We start from the raw sequence: 18,278 nt of genomic DNA, 5'->3' as shown, positions 1-18,278 counted from the left end.
GTGCTTTCAACAATTCGATATCAGGTTCGATTCTTTTAGTTATTAATAAGACTACACGAAACAAAATAAATAAAAACAAAATACAAAAAAAAAAATACACTAAAATATGAAAAAACTGGGGCTAACACGTGTGGCTGTCATTTATGCGGATTCTGTTTGCGCGATCACAAATAACATTTTCACATAGAAACAAAAGAAAACAAAACGAAATTAAATTCTAGATAACTCAATGTGTATTGTTATTTGAAATGCCTCGATAAGCAAATGTTAAATGAACGTTAATAATAATTCTGATTGCATTCAATGGAATTCCAATCTGTTTTGCCATCTTTTAGCCGACCATTTGTCAGTCTCAGCTGTTGTGACTCAAGACTTTTGAGAAATTTTCCCCCAATTTTCCACCGAGGAGCGTGGATTTGGGCAATAATATGAAATTACACATGCCGAAGCATATTCATCTATCAGTCAGTCAGTCGATCAGTTATTAAGTCAGGCAATCAGTCAGTCAGTCCCGTCAGTCTTTCAATCAGTTAGTCAAACAGTCATTGAGTCAGTCAATCAATTATTAAGTCAGTCAATCAGACATTAGGTCAGTCAATCAGTTATTAAGTCAGTCCATCAGTCAGTCAATCAGTTATTAAGTCAGTCAATCAGACATTAGGTCAGTCAATCAGTCAGTCAACCAGTCATTAACTCAGTCAATCAGTCAGTCAGTCAGTTATTAAGTCAGTCCATCAGTCAGTCAATCAGTAATTAAGTCAGTCAATCAGTTAGTCAACCAGTCATTAAGTCAGTCCATCAGTCAGTCAATCAGTTATTTAGTCAGGCAATCAGCCATTAAGTCAATCAATCACTTAATCAGTCAGACTATCAGTTAGTCAATCAGTCCGTCAGTCAGTTCATCAGTCAGTCAATCAATCAGTCAGTCTGTCAGTTAGTCAATCAGTCAGTCTGTCAATCTGTGCATCAGTCAAATCGAGCAAATAGTTTTACATATATGTATCTATGCAACAGTGAATATTTCTCAATTGACAGCTGTCAAATTCTGAGTTGCATATTCACAAATGAACACAAATGCACATTTACTAACGTATATACACATACACACACACACACACACACATATACATACATATATTGTGTATGTTTGTATGTGATTGAGTAACCGCGTGTCTAGTATTCAACTGTTGGGGCCCCACACACGACTTATCTATGCAACAATAGCCTCTGCTCTCGCTCTCTCTGTCTCTCTCTCCCTCGCTCGCGTTCTCTCTCGCTTTCTCTTTCTCGCTCGCTCGCTCGCTCGAACGGGCTCATAGATTTCAATTACGTCGCAAATTGTTTGTGTGCTCCTTCCGTTCTCCTCTTCGTAGTTCTTTAGTTTTATTTATTTGCTTAGATTCGTAATTTTTGCCCGGCTTATGCGTCGTATACGTAATCTGTCGTAATCTTGTATGGCGTGCAATTATTTCAAGTGCAACGACTGCAATTTCCTATTGCCTATTACAATACGGCAAACACAGTTTGTTTACATTCCGTTGCAGATAAACCTAACTGGATACATACATGCATACATACATACTTATATGTATATGTGCATATGTATGCATAATGTATGTAGACATACATTTAGATACATATGTATCTTTGTATCTGTCGGTCGGACTTTGTATGTTTTCTATTTCATGTGCCTACATTGTTTGGCCCTGAAAATTGTCTACATTATTGTACCGATTGTTGTTGTTGCTTTTTAATGTTTCTCTTTGGCATTTGCCTCTTTCCGCATTTGATTCGCGACTTTTAGACATTACGTATACGCCGCTTGGGCTTTGCGAATGTCAACTGACAATAAGCTGCGCTGCAAATGCTCTTCATCTGCTCTTCATCAACATTTATCTTTGCTTCTTATCAAACGAAGCACATGCACACACACCTTTAACCTGTCGCCCCCCCGTCCCCTCGCCCCTATCCACTCTCCCACAAGCCCCTTTGATTTTACAACAGTCGCTTATCAATTGCGGCTTATCATAGCTTTATTTTCTTTGAGATATTACTCAAATTTAACAATAAAACATATGGAAATATGTTTGTTAGAAGGTTCTCAACTAAGAGATACCCTGGAAAACTATTTTATTTATGTATCTTAAACTTGCTTCCGTTGAAAGCAAAAGCATCATTAAATCAAGCTTATAAACCGATTCCAATCGATCAAGGGCTCAGATATGTTGGGAGAATAGCTAGTTGCTGAGTTTGTTGAAGATATATAAGATCTATATAATATAGTAAACCGATATGATGTGCAATATCTCGACGAGCTCTATGCAAGCTTTTCGAGAAAAGAAAAACAGACTCAGCTCTTGATGCAGATGATATTTAGCTTATGAACTCGAACATTTTTTGCCTTGCAGCAGTCACGACAAAATTCAAATTAGAATTTTCTTTGGGCTGCGTTCAATTGAAGACTCGTCAGCTGCCTTATGTACGCACTTGTGGTCTATGGAATTGTTTCATTTTATGACTACCTTCTTATCCATTTAATGGTATTGTGAAAACAAAGAGTCGAAAGCAATTAGCGAAATTCAAGCCGTGCGCAAACGTGAATCATGCTCTCGCTCGTCCACACACATGGCTTGGGTTATTTTTATAGTTTCCACTAAAGTATACACACACACACACACACACACACACACACTTTGGTATTTCTCTTAAATGACTTTGCAGTATTTAAACGTGTTTTTTTTTTTTTTTCGTTTTCCTTTCGCCCCGCAAAACATTAGCAATTGCGTTGGTCAGGTTAGCTGTGCGCATAATACAGATACCTGAGAACTTTTATATAAATAAAAAAACATCTAATAAATAGCTAAAAGTAAAGCTTGTCCGGATCTCAGCAAAAGTGGGTCGAGCATGGACACATTTTGCAAATGTGCCTAGTTTTGTAAGTTTTGAGCGTTGAACCACCTAGCGAGCAGTCGCCGGTTCAAATCAAATAAAAATTGCGAGCAAAAAAAAAAAAACGCCAGCTAATTTTCTCTGCAACGAACGCTGCATGTATCTTTGATAGCTGTAATTGATTCACAGCCACACAGCTTGTATAACTAATTGACTCGATGAGTAGACGTTGAGCTATGCAAAACAAAAAGAAACAGAAAAAACTATTAACAGGTCCACTTACAGCGACTCTTATCTAAACATATGACCTACAAGCACTCCGTACGACCCACGCTATCTAATTTCTATTTGTTTTATATATTATTTTGGCTTTCCAACAATGTTTCCAAAGTACCTAACGTATGTGCTCGGCTCGTGTGATAAAGAGCAGAACGGCAAAAGTTTATGGCGCCGAACAAAATTGAATGCCAAGGACATTACGCAGGGACGCTCCTTTTCGGGAAGCCCATTCCTTGAGTTAAGTTCAAAGTTTGGGGGAAAAAGAAGCTTGCACGGCCAACAATCAGAAATGGTTGCTGCACAATTTTGAGTGCCAAGCGCTGATTTATTTCTTTGTGTTTAGCGTTAAAGGAAATCAATTCAAGTGTATATTTGTATATATATATATATATATATATATCTTTAATATAATAATCTTTATAAATAGTCCACTCGCCTGTTGCCCTAATCAGAAGGAAATAGAAGAAACTCTTGATTGACAGGTATTGAATTCTTCAAGCACTTCAATTGATAACTCTGTCTTTTGAGTGGTTTTTTCAACTTCTTCTTATACCCTGCACGCAGTGAATAGTGGCAAAGCGGGTCGATTAGTTTGCTGGCTGTGCATGTAACATGCAGAGGGAAGACGGCCCGACCTTCGATTTTGGACCGGAATGAAGAGATTTGACTATATTATACGCAAAGCAGCATAAATTTAACGTGTTTTTGTGTTATTTATCGATAATTATCGATTCGGAATATCGATTTTTGAAACATATATCGCAAGTGCAAAAACTAGGCAGAGTTCACTTTGTAAGTAAGCTCCAATTGTCGAGTTATATCGCGGAACTTTGACTTTTTGATTCGATTTAAATCGAACAATTTATACCTAAGCGATATGAAATAAAGTCTGCAATGTCAGCTCTGCCCTGGGCATAGGGTATCTTCGAGTCAGTCACGATCTGCTGTAGAACTTTTCGCTTTTTTTTTACCCATTTCTTTAATTTTGTTGTCAACCCTTTAAATATATTTACCTCCTTTTGGGTTTTCTTTTCTTTCTAATTGGCCTTAATTATGTACATATATAAAAATATCACCTGAAGAGTGGGAAATGTAAAGAAGTTGACGTAATCGTCAATCGAGTCCAAAACACTTGAAATGACTAAACAGTCATGCGAGCTTATTCCGTTCATGTGTAATTACTTTCATTTCTTAATTCTTTTGGGATTGTTTTCAATTTTTACATCATTCAGATTTGTTTCCAATATTTAACACATTATTATTACCCGAACTCATTAAAGATACGTTGTGTTTCAGAAGTTTTACTTAATAGTTGAAAGTTCTTAATATGAATGAGCTTTTTCTTCATGTTCGCATATATTCATTATCATTTGTGTATGCTTTTGCAGGGCCTCGACACACCGAAGATTAAATACACTTCTGCTGATATGCAGTCGTGCACATAACTGTGTCGTATAATGAACTATGTAAATGCTGAAAAAAAACTGAACTAAAATAGCAGCATACACAAAAGGCTTAAAATGAAATATATTTGACATCTATATACTATTTTGGCAGCAACTTGTCAAGTTTGGGGTGTCTAGCTTTTAAAATATTCAAGATTCGCTCAAAGAACAGCATTTCGATATCGATTTTTATCGATTTCTTGCAAACGGGGCAAGTTATCGATTATCGGAAGCAAACTTGTGCCAAGATTCAAATCTCTATCTCCTTTTGGTTCTGAGATCTTTGCGTTCATACATTCGCTCTGACAGACGGACAGGCAGTCGGACACGGCTAGTTCGACTCGACTGTTGATGCTGATCAAGAATATATATACTTTATGGGGTTGGTGATGCTTTCTACTGCCTGTTACATACACTGGCACAAAAACATTATACCCTTCTTAGCCATTTACAATGGGAAGCAGCTATACGTTATAGTGATCCGATCTGATCTTGTCTTTGACATGAGATGTCCTCTTCTATGCCTGACCAAATGATGTCTATGTCCTTATCTATATAATTAAGTTTTACACGTTAGGTTACTATAAAAAAATATATTTCAATTTATTATTTTCACTTAACGGCTACTTTTGTTGAGTACATTCAGATTTGCTTCCCGAATATGAACTGATTTATCTAACTGTTGCGGTCGCTTAGCAAACTTCGCTTTGAGAGAGTTTGAGTCAAAATTGAGTGAAGTTTGAGCTGCGTCAGCAATTATGCGTGGGATAGTACTCTGATGGGAACATTGACAGTGGCGTGATATTTAGGGTGAATTGTTTATGTCTACCAAAGGGGGACAGTTTGATCTTGACCAATGTCGATGTTATCACCAGGCTCTTTGTTTACAATATTAGAAATGTTTATAATTGTGCTTATGCTTATGTGCTAAGTTATGTTAAAGGGTGGGTGCGACTATGGATATGTCACTCCCCCAACCATTAGAAAAGTGCCTGTCCTCAGGTGTTTAAGTTTGGATATAGTGTAACATTTTCTTCTTTTACAATTGGTATATCTCCTATTATTGTAGGTGTTTCTTCTACTTTGGGTTTTTTATATTTTATAATTAATTTCTTAGGTATGCTTTTGAACTTATATGTCAAATACAGTGTTAAACTTATTAATATGATTACAAATATGGTTATTGTAATTATCTGGAATACATTGTTAAATTTTGTATGTGCATTTATAATTTGTTTCGTTTGTACAAACGAAAGTGGTTCTAATTTTATAACATCATTGCTTACGTAAATGCTTTGAGTATAATCTAACATATTGTTTGAAATTGAAATTTCATTAATTTGCAATGAACAATTAAAGATTTTTATTATATTGTCTCCTTCTATTGTTATTTCGTTATTTATACAATTATGGTTTAATATAGTTTTTGGTAAATTCCAAGTTAAAATTATATTTGGTTCTATGTAGTTGATTTGAAAATTTTGCAAAATTTTAGTATAACTACATTCTGATGTTATTTGGTTTAAAATTCCTGTTAAACATTCATTATTAATTAATTTTTTTGTTTCTCTGCTATAAACTTTTTTATCTTGGGTAAAATATTTTTCATGAGCTATTTCTGTCAAAATATTATTATTTTCATCCGGGTATGGAATTATTTCGAATACCGGGCTTTTTATTATTTCTCGAGGAATATGGGATATTATAAGTATTTCGTTTGTATCTGATTTAAACCAAGTGGAAGTTTTTGTATTCAACAATTTCTCAGAATTAACATGCAACAAATAGTCATGTTTTAGTAATTTTGGGTTAAAAATTCCTAATCTTGTGAGCTGCATTCCCATCTCAATGTCTTCTATATATTCTGTAAAGTGTTGTAAGTTAAATATAAGGATATCTAATTTCTTTCCTTTTTGTTTCTCTTGATCTAGTTCGTTCATGATTTCTATTCCTTTGTTTATAGCTTCTATTATGTAATTTAATTCGTTAACCTGGACGCTGTTTTCTGCTAAGTTGCTTATTTTTTGTTCAATTTCTGCTTTGTCTTCTTGATCTAATGTTCCAAATAAGTATTTATATGCTGTTCCTACTATGTTAACTAAACCTCTTTTGCTGCGTTTGGCTATTTTTAAGCCGTTTATTTCTCTGTTTAATTTTTCTACTAGGTATTCGATTTGTATAAGGTTATTGAATTCTTTACTTTGTTCAATTAAATTGTTAAAAGTTTCTTCGGTTTTTGTTATATTAACCGTTAAACAGTGGAATTCGTAATCTGTCGGAATGTCTATGGTTCCTGTTTTAAATATGAGATATCCGTTATGGGCTTTGATAGGATTAATTTCAATACTCTGTGCATTTATATGGTTTACAGTTATTGATAGTAATATTATAATAATTAATTTAAGCTGGTGCTTGTATGTTTTGATCGCTGTCTGTTGTTGACCTGTAATTGTTATATTTGCTTTGATTAGTCTTCTTTTTCTTTTTGAATTTGGTTTTGTAATGTGTTATTTTCCTGCCTCTGTTAGTTTCCTCAAAATGTTTGTCGTCGATTTGTCTTAGTTCTCCTGTTTTCTTGAACGGGGTTGTCGTCTTTGATTTAACTAACGGTGAGTGTTTGTATCTAGTGTCAATTTCATAATTTGTTCGTTTTTTGTTGAGGTTATTTATTAGTTTTTCTTTATTAGCTTGAGTGTCATACTCTGGTGTACCTGCATATATGAATATGTCCGCTGGTGTTCTGTTAGTCGTTTTGTGCTTTGTTTTATGATTGTACGTGTAGAGTATAGTTTCAAATTTTGTAAGTTTATTTTCGACGTCTGAGTCGCTGTTAATGATTCTTAGTTTTTCGTTAACTGTCTTATGAAATCGTTCTACGTCGGATATACCATTTTTACTAGTGGTTATATTAATATTTACTGCTTCTGATTTTAGCCATAATTGTAAAGCTGTACACATAAAAGCTGAGTCTTTGTCTGCCTTTATTTCGATGGGTTTACCCATTTGGTTGAACACTTGTAATATAGCTCGTTTGGTTTCTAGCCAGTCTCTACTTTTTATTTCTATTAATGATGCAAATTTTGAATAGATATCAATGCAAGATAAAAATTGTTTATCTCCTACTATGTAAAAATCCATTACATATTTTTCTCGGATATTAGCGATTTCCGGAGTTATTTCGAAAGTTAATTTTGTATCTCTGTGTTCTGTTTTTGCGATGTTGCAAATCTCACATTCATTTATTAGATTTTGAATTAAATTTTGATAATCTGGGAAATAGTGGGTTTCTTTGAACCAATTGATAGTTTTTTCAATTCCTGGGTGTAATAATTCTTTGTGCTTTTTTAATATTAATTCTTTGAATTCTGCGTATGTTTGAAGGTCTATTAATTTTGTACTAGTTTTCATTGCCTTTGTTGAATTATTCGGACTTATTATTTCTAAGTAGGCTTCTTGAAAAATTGGAAAATCTGCTTCGTTGTGGAAGTATAGCACACTTTTCTTTGTGCATAAGTATTCTTTTATTAATTCTTTGGCATGCGTATTAGTCATGTCTTTGTACGTAATTTTTATGTTGGTTTTGTGAAAGTAATTCGTAACTTTTGTTTCGTTCTCGGTTCCTTTTTCAAATTCTATTTGTCGATTATAATAATTAAGTGGTCTTTCTGTGATTTGTAAATGGTTACTGTTGTCTTCTTGAGCACTATGTATTGTTGCTCTTGTGCTAATTGTATCTTCGCCTAAGAAGTTTTCGTTTAATTGAATTCTGGACAGAGCATCTGCCACATAATTTTCTTTTCCTGGGACGTATTTAATTTGGAAATCAAACTCATTTAGCTTGATCTTCCACCTTTGTAATTTCATGTTAGGTTCTTTCATATTATTTAACCAGACGAGTGGTCTGTGATCACTAAGGATTTGAAATTGTCGACCAAAAAGATAGGACCTAAAGTATTTAGTGGCCCAAACGATTGCTAATAATTCTTTTTCAATCGTTGAATAATTTAACTCATGCTCGTTGAGAGTTCTACTTGCATAGCATATAGGCTTATGCTCTTGCGAAAGGACGGCCCCTATTGCCATATTACTTGCGTCTGTAGTTAATGAAAATGGTTTTTCGAAGTTAGGGTATATTAAAATTGGGTCGGATGTTATGAGTACTTTTAGCTTTTCAAACGCTAGTTCGTAGTCTCTGTCTTTTATATTGATTTTTGCTCCCTTTTTTAATTTAAGTGTTAATGGTTTTACTATATTAGCGAAATTTGGTATAAATTTCCTATAGAAACCACATAATCCTAGAAATGATTTAATTTCTTTTGGGGTTTTTGGAATTGGGAATTTGACAATTGCTTGTATCTTGTTGGGATTTGGTTTTATACCCTCAGTTGTGATGATGTGACCGAGAAATTCAGTTTCTTTTCTCATAAACTCGCATTTATCCAACTGTAGTTTTAAGTTAGCTTCTCTAAGCTTCTTAAATACCTTTTGTAGCGACAAAATGTGTTCCTCCAATGAAGTGGAAAAAATAATAATGTCGTCTAAGTAGACCAGACAATCTTTAAAAATTAAATCTTCTAAGAGATTGTTCATACAACGTTGGAACGTTGCAGGTGCATTCTTAAGACCAAATGGCATGCGAGTGTACTCGTAATGGCCATGTTTAGTCGAAAATGCGGTCTTGGGTATTGAACCAGGATCCATTTGGATTTGGTGGAAGCCTTTGGCTAGATCAATGGTTGTGAAATATTGACATTTTCCAAGTTTGTCTAATATTTCATCCATGATCGGGATAGGGTATTTATCATTAATAGTTAGTTCATTGAGATTGCGGTAATCTATGACTAACCGGAACTTTTGCTTTCCAGATGCATCGTTTTTCTTTGGAACGATTATTACTGGTGAGCAGTAAGGGGATTTGGATTTACGTATGATATTTTGTTTTATCATATCGCTTATTTGTTTATTTACTTCCTCATCGTATATTTGAGGATATTTGTATGGACGCTTGTAAATTGGGTCCTCATGTTTTGTTAGAATTTTGTGTTTAATTGTACTAGTGAAAGTCAAATTGTCACCTTCATGGTACTGGATATCACGAAATTCATGTAAAACTTTTTTTATTTTTTCTTTTTCTTCTGAGTTTAGGTGCTCTAGCCTAAACTCATTGTTTTCTATTAATTCATTATTAATAGCGAAGTTAAATGGTCTGTCCTCTGTTGAGGGTGGATCAAGGCACTCTTGTGCGGTCATGTCCTCTTCGACCTCTTCGTCGTTATATCTAAAACAAAAGTTAAATTCTCCTAAGGTTACGGATCCTTGTGCATAGTCTATTTTTGCTTGACATGCCTCAAGGTATTCTCTCCCAATCAGAACATCATAATGCTCTGAGAAGTCGTGAATATAGAATTTTTGTTTGCTCGGACAAATTTTGCTTGCTCCTAATCGTATACTTTGTTTTAATTCAATAACACCATTTATGGTGTGAACCTTTAATGTTTCGTTGTAAACTGGAAAATTTAAGCGGTTTGTTTTCATTAGATTTATGGTTGAACCTGTGTCGATGACACATTTTAGAACTTCGTCATTCATAATCAATTTTATGAATGGATTTCTTCTGTTTGTTCCGAGGCTTGCTGATGAAAATTTTCGGATGTATCCATTTTCATCTGCCCACTGTTACTATCTCTTTGACGTTTAGTCGGAGGGTTTGGTGCATTCAAGCGTGAATGGGACTGATTTTGGTAGTTTAAGGGATTTTGGTATCTACCTTGACTTAATTTCTGTTGGAACTCGTGGTGAGCTTTCTGATTGTCTTCGGACTTATTATGCTGTTTATTTTGTGCGTGATAACTCTGATTCGTGTTGGAATAGCCACTTGAAATGGTGGTTGGGTTAGCATTTTGCTGATAATTTCCCATGTTCCTACGATTGTTATTTGGATTTCCCTGAACATTATTATTTTTAGGTTTTTCAGTAACGCTATTTTCATATAATCCCTCTCTTTGAGCTACTTGCTTTAGTTTTTGTGTCGACGTAATGTCGTGTCTGGCTAACATCATGAAAAGCCTATCTGGTAATTTTTTTGTAATAACATCTTTGATTGTGTTATTCATAGCATTTGTATAAAGGGTTGTATTGCTAGGTATATTTTCTAGTGCTAACTTATTTAATATAACAAAAGATTTATTCTCGAGCTCCTCGATGAACTTACGGACGTTTCCTTGGTAATTCGTGTTGTATAAGCGTCGAAGGAGTTCTTCAAATGGTGTCTGCACTTTGTATTCTTCAATCAATGCGTTTCTCAGCTCCTGCCAAGTGTTGGCTGCTGTCCTTTGTGATATTCTCTGAGCATCTCCTGTGACTTGCAATTCGATGGCTCCGTATAAGATGCTATGTTGTCTAACATCTCGGGTTGGATACAGGTGTAGGATGTAATCTATCCTTTTAATGAAGGCGTTTAGTTGATCCGTTGATCCGTCAAAGCTTGGCACCTGTCTAAGTTGTGAAAGGGCCTGGTTGAGGTGTTGTTCTGATAATTCCATTGTCATCTTGGTGTAATACACTTTTTTTTGAATAGTTTTGAGTTTGTAGGTTTGAACTTTATTGTTCTTTGATTTTGCACTTTTATTTTAAGTTAAAGTTTGTGATGGATTATTGTGTAAATGTTTTTTTTTTTTTTGTGTGTGTGTCTTAAAAAGACTCAGTAATAACGTATTGCAGGGATCAAACGATATGCAAAGCCAGTCGTTATTAACTGTAGTAGCTTTATTGCCCAAAGGGTCAATATTATTAAGCTACTAATGACCCGAAGGTTCTTGTGCGGATACGTATTCGAGAAAATTTTTATTACACTCCGACAACACTTTCGGTCGCGATTGTGCGTTAGATCTGGGAATTAATTATCCTTTAGCGATCTTTAATTTTTCCCGACGTATCCTACCGGCTGCGCCAATTAAGTTTTACACGTTAGGTTACTATAAAAAAATATATTTCAATTTATTATTTTCACTTAACGGCTACTTTTGTTGAGTACATTCAGATTTGCTTCCCGAATATGAACTGATTTATCTAACTGTTGCGGTCGCTTAGCAAACTTCGCTTTGAGAGAGTTTGAGTCAAAATTGAGTGAAGTTTGAGCTGCGTCAGCAATTATGCGTGGGATAGTACTCTGATGGGAACATTGACAGTGGCGTGATATTTAGGGTGAATTGTTTATGTCTACCAAAGGGGGACAGTTTGATCTTGACCAATGTCGATGTTATCACCAGGCTCTTTGTTTACAATATTAGAAATGTTTATAATTGTGCTTATGCTTATGTGCTAAGTTATGTTAAAGGGTGGGTGCGACTATGGATATGTCACTATATGTATGTCTATGAGTATATACATGTATTGCACTTACCTCCATAATTTTTAGCATTAGATACAGTGTCGCTTCTTGGCCTCCATGGTCACATTATATTAGCTCTAATATAACTTTTTATAGCATCCAATTAGTCGTTAATTGTTGGTTTTAAAGTCGATTTTGGATTACATTAACAGCTCATGACAAGTTTCAACTAATTACAACGCTCTGCGGCTATCTGTGTGTGTGTGCGTGTGTGTGTGTGGAATTTTTAGTTATAATTAGCCACAGCTGCGGCTGAGCCAGAACCACGGAATTATACGATTTCGATCTTATATAGAACTTCGGCTGATGCATAATGTACTCAATTGTAAACGCAATCTGACAGCTGTTCGACTGTTTGTACCAAGAACAGTAATCGGATCACCTTTTTCGATGCTAAAACAAACAAAGTAACAGTTCCCAATATCTCCACTCCACACCAGAACACACCATACAGCACACTGCCCACACCACATACCACCCATCCATCCATCCATCCATCCAACTGGCAAACTGGCCAACGGCTACCAGTCACCAATAATCACCTTCGGCCAGCGCCCCGCCCCTCGATAGATGTTATTGTTCGCATTCTTGATTCAATTTATTTAAGTGCTACTTCAACTGATATTCTGGTAAAACTAAGACGGCATCCAAGTACATTTATATTTGTATTTTCTTTCCGCTTTAAATAATTCAGCTTGAGCTGATTTCGATGAGATTTACAATGCGTCATTTAGTATTTTTTATATATTTATTAGAAATGCGAGGGCTGAACGAAGAAAATATTATGTCACATTCAATATTGGTTGGTAAACCTTGGCACGTGCCTAACAAGCACTTTAACATGCTATGATTAGCTCTTATCGGCCCGTTGAGCGTTGTCGTTTATCTAGCTGGTAAATATTTGGCTTGAAGATAAATGTGCAGTGTTGCCGCCCAACAGCAGAATCCTATATATCTAAATGGCTTCAAACGGACAGCTTAACAATGTCTCACCTTTTTTTTTTTGCAGTTTATCTAACTGATAAATATTTGACTTGAAGATAAATGTGCAGTGTTGCCACCTGCTCGAAGTTTATTCAATTTTTCTTAATCACACACTCCAAAGTTTTCTTGTTGACTTCTGCCCCAAATTTCCAATACTTAAAACGTTTGATAAGCGAGGCGAAATCTTTTATATTTAATATACGATCTAATCAAATGGAATATATGATTTGATCTGCCCTCGTATAATACCTATTTTTATGTAGCTACTGGGCATTAGTTATGGTCTATCAAATTACGACACCGTCTAATTATAATCTTTATAGTGTAATAAATCAAAATGCCGCCCAAATCAAACAATTGAAATCTATAATAAAAAAATAAAAAAAATATTTAATAAAAAAAAAAAAATAGAAAAAATATTGTACTCTAGACAAAGTATTTTTATTTGCGCATGGTATTAAATATGCATAATAAATTACATAGTCCAAATAATTATAATGGCAATCAATAGTTTCGAGTGCCACAATACGCTACCCCGCCTTCCGAACTGGTCCCAAACACGGCGACATCCGCTCCTGCACAGATATGAGAGCCCCCAAATGGGCAAAACTTCCCTGCGCACCGTGGAACCAACACAATGTTTTCGTTGCCAAAATAAAACATTTGCCTGCGGTTGAAAAGTTGTATTCTGACAAAGTTTGTTCCAAATCTAGTTATTAAATATTTGACTTGAAGATAAATGTTCAGTGTTGCCACCTTGCAGCGGAGAATATATATGTATATGGTTTGAATGACTTTTAAATTCTATTCCATTCAAAAATGGTGCGTAATCCTAACTCAAACTCTATCCAATGCTTAGAGTTCTTTTGCCTTTTTAACTGCCTTTTGGGAAAATGGTTATATATATTGGAATAGAGATTCTTGATCGGTGTGAACAGTTGTGTCTTTTCGCTTTAAAAATATTGTCCGGCTCGTCTTGCTGTTGCAGGTAGCGTATATGTCAGAATCGGTCAGATGGGATGACTATATCCTAAGTATATATATATCTATATTCTTGATAAGTATGATTAGCTTTGTCTCTCAGTTGTAGGACTAATGAAACTTGGCATAGGCAAGTCTTTCAATGAAAGATATTTAATATGTCGACATTGTCCAGATCGCAGGACTATATCCTAACTATATCTATATATAAATTGGTAACAGCCGCTCAGTTTAAAAAGTATTCTCATGGCTCGTCTTACTATTGCAGAAATTATATATGCCGTAATCGGTCAGATCGGTTGACTATATTTCTCAACATAGAACTTATAAACTTCTATAATAAACAATTTGAAAGTTATCTTGAACAAATCAAATGGAGTTCGCCTAGTTTTTGCGTGGTTTGCCACACGGTGGCTCCCTGTACACAGTTTTCCCCCGGCGAGGTATTCTTGTGTATTGTTGTTGTTGTTGTTGTTGTTGTTGTCAGCGGCTCGTCGTCATCAACGGCAGCGGCGGTACGATCGATACGGATCGATAGATCGGCCGTTTCGACTCATGATACGAACAGGCTGTCCGTTGGCCGAGCGTCGTCCATATCCGCTGCATAATAAGCTGGAGTCTGGCCGCGGGTATATTTAGTCGTCGTTTGGCCGTGAAGCGATCAAGTTCTAGTTGGGCCGTGCCTCAGAGGGGCGCAACTAAAAAGAGAGTGTATCCTTAGTATTTTGATTAAAACGTGCTAACTAACTGCAACGAACCTGAAGGTATATTCATTTTCACAGTTTTTTTTTTTTTTTCTTACAACCTTTTTGTTATTATTTTTATTATTATTATTATTATTTTTTTTTTTTTGTCTCTGTGAGAGTGAACATTGAATATAATTAAACGCATATCGTGTAATTTAGTTGATTGCCGGTTCGAGTCGGTTGTATGTGATAACAATGAACTATGCCCAACTCAGTTACGACATTTCTGCCATACAATGTGCCATTCAAATGAGATTCAATAATTGTTTTATTCATAAAACTAAATGATTATCAACTGATATTCAATCGCGTGCATTACGAAATGCATTTGAATAATGAATCAAAATTAAATGCGAAATCTCGATGATTAAAAGTGTTCGAAGCCAAGATATTTCATGATGTGACTGACAACTCGTAAGACTGGCAAATTGTTAAGTTTTGCCAGCTTCACATATATATATATATATATATATATATATATATATATATGCATATAGTATATATCCAAATAGTATATATATAGTATATATCCAAGTTGAGAATGATCTGTTGTGTATTTGAGCGACGTCTAACATTTGCATAATTAATTAAGAACTTCACCAGGCCCTGCTAGCGGGTATTACAAATTGGTAACCCCTTGCAGTATATATATATATATATAAATATATATTCCTGATCAATATCACAGCTACCTGGCCGTCTGCTTCTGTGTATTTCGATGCCAAAGAGTCTGTCAGGCTCGTCTTTCACACAACTCGTAAATGTTCAGATCGGGCAACTATATCATATAACTGTCATATATGGGGGTCATTACTTTATATAGCTGCCATAGGAATGATCTATCAAGCTTAACCAAGCTCTTAACAAAGAAGAAGAAAAACCTTTTAGAGCCGAGCTATTAAATCATATAGTTCTAAAGGAAGCAGAAAGTAAAATCGACTGAATCAATCTATTAGATCATATAGTTCTAATGGAAGAAGGAAGATGAATCGCGTATTCACTTTTTGTATAGATAACATTTTCCTATTTCAGATATCTCGAGCAAGTGCAGCAACTCTTTTACCCAAATCCATCTACTCCAAATCCTAAAACTGCCATATAAAGACTCGCTCAGTCCTATTGCTATAGAGTATTTCAGTCGGTGTTAACAAATTTGTTTTGTTGTCTTTGCAACTAGTTCGGCTGGAAACTGAAATTGTTGTCACAAGCGAACGATTTTTGTATTTCCTAATCGACTGTAATCATTTGCGAGCACAATAATTCAGTCTTTTGAATTCTTTTCGATTCGGTATTTGGGTTTCGGTTTCAATTTCAATTGCAATTGCAATTATAGTCGCAGTCATGTTTCTTTTTTTTTTTTGTTGCTCATTATTGTTGCTGTTTCCTGATACCCTAACCGACGAGCATTACAAATAGGCCATCAAATGTGTGCTGAGCCGAAATACGCTTTTCCATTCAAAATCTTTAACTGAGTTCGTTTAGAGGAACCCTTTGTTTGACCTTGTATCTGTCTGTGTGTCTATCTTTAATCTTCTTTCTTGTTAAAACTCATCAAAAGGTGCCACAAATTGGTCTCAATACCCTAGTCAAAGTCATTTAGCAGAGATAACTGATATGCTAAGTCCTTATAGAGATATTTCTTCCACACTTTTATGCGCCAGTCTAACTTAACTTGTCTCCGATGAGACTTGGCTTCTTTTAGGCACATATCTATGTCAAAATGATCCAATTCGAATTGCTATACTCTACTATACCATATTATACCATACTGGAACATAGTCCAGCATATATTCCATACCAATTTCTATAACTGACCCCACTCAACAGCTGTTGGTTTTATTATGTTTCACAGAGTACGACTTGATGCTTGCAAATATTCAACTAAATAAAATAGTTTTTTCAAGATTATAAACAAGCTTTCGGCTTCAGACTTTAATGCGGCCTGTCTCAAGGCCAGTCCAAAGAAAAAAAAAATGAAATAAAAATAGGCAATGGAAGTAAACAATTTATTTTTTTTGTTATTATTTCGACTTGACCTCGAACGAAAAATTATTACGACAATTCTTTTTTTTTTCAAAAGACTTTTCTTTATTCCAATAATTGGGATTAGGGCTCGTTTGAAGGTAATTAATATAAAAACAAACTGGTTTCTATCTAGGCTTTAATAGTTATCGCAAGTTAAAGATCCAACAAATAAAATGTTTCAATATGCTTTTCATATATTTTTTATATATATTGGGTTAAAATGAACTAATCGACAATCTAAGCCTCTTTCATCTGAGACACGATTTAATTCCGGATCAGCTGCTGCTTGAATTGAATTTCTTCCTTAGTATCGCCCTTCTATGCGATTTTCATTTCAGAACCTTTTGCTTGTTAGGGTATACAAACTTCGGCGCCTGCCCCGTTTGGCGGCTTTGTCTTTCTTGTTAATATTGCCAGTTGAATTGGCCATAAATCTGCGCACAACAAGTGTGTCAGCGGGACCACCCCGCGGCTCGTTGTGCGACAAGTGCGAAGCGGTGCTGGGTTGAAGGGGGTGGGGTGGCAGGTGTGGAGCGGGTGTTTGGGTGTTTGGCAAATACCCATTTGAGTGCATGATTCAATCAACTAAAGTCAAGTGCCGCACAGCAGCAGCAGCAACAACAACTCGTTGAGTACCAAAATAAAATACAGACACATTGCGCACAATTGTGGCCATAAACAAAACAAGTAAGAGTGCTCCAGTGGGGAGTACACGACTGAAAGATGCCCTAGAACTAGTTCCAGTCCGATTCTTATTTTTTATTCTTATTTTTCATGGTTTAAATATCAACTGTCGGCATATGCCAAAGTGCAAAGCTCGCAAGTAAAGGTAAAGATAAATTTATCGATATTTATCTATGTCAGAAAAATGAGCTTAGATATATTCATGCCGCTTAAGGCTACGAGAAGCTAGCTACCAAGCTTGGCGTATCTTCGTTCAATAATCTTAAGAAAACTTATACCCAAAATCGATATTTATCGATAGTATGAACATGAGCGTGGATATCGAAATAAAGGTGATAAACTCACTTCCATTTTGGCAACGAGAAGCTGTCGACCAAGTTCGACGTATCTAGCTTAAATAAGCTTCGAATTTTGCTAAAAGAACCAAGTCTTAAAATCGATATTTATCGATATTATGGAATTGAGCCTAAAATATCGAACAAAATATGCATCAACTCGTTCCGCTTATGACTGTAAATAATCCTCGAGTCTTAAAATCGATATTTATCGTTATTATAAAAGAGAGCGAGGACATCGTAAGAAAGTTGATGAACTCATTTCACTCATTAGCTTAAGTTGTTTCCAAAGTAGATGCGTTTATACAGATGGAAAGTTATATATATATATATATATACATATATATATATATATGTGTCTATATATATATACATATATATATATATATATAGACTCAGCTCGTTGTTCTGATATTGAGACCTATTCTTCGGGTTCGAAGTACCCCAATCTTGCCTGTTACATACGTTTAAACAAAACCAATATGCCCCGCTTAAACATTTTCAATGGGGTTCGCGTATA

General features: G+C 35.2%; 2 protein-coding genes across 3 annotated transcripts in view; both read left to right on the top strand.

Annotated features, from left to right (window-relative positions):
- Positions 1–18,278, top strand: part of LOC26531751 (ESF1 homolog) — a 35,147-nt gene that overhangs the window by 3,490 nt on the left and 13,379 nt on the right. The window lies entirely within an intron of this gene.
- The window catches only part of Gclc (glutamate--cysteine ligase), a 28,780-nt gene that overhangs the window by 4,856 nt on the left and 5,646 nt on the right, over positions 1–18,278 (top strand). Inside the window, exon 1 of one of the 2 annotated variants that reach the window (XM_032439091.2) lies at positions 14,604–14,732. The exons of the other annotated variant lie outside the window; for it this stretch is intronic. The gene's annotated coding sequence lies outside the window, so the exon portion shown is untranslated. Of the gene's footprint in view, positions 1–14,603; positions 14,733–18,278 lie in introns of those variants that run through there. 2 annotated transcript variants of the gene reach the window in all.

This window comes from Drosophila virilis, chromosome X (assembly GCF_030788295.1).
Source record: "Drosophila virilis strain 15010-1051.87 chromosome X, Dvir_AGI_RSII-ME, whole genome shotgun sequence".
Lineage (NCBI taxonomy): Eukaryota > Metazoa > Arthropoda > Insecta > Diptera > Drosophilidae > Drosophila > Drosophila virilis.
Note: the sequence above shows the minus strand (reverse complement) of the source record. Positions and strands in the feature narration are given on the sequence as shown.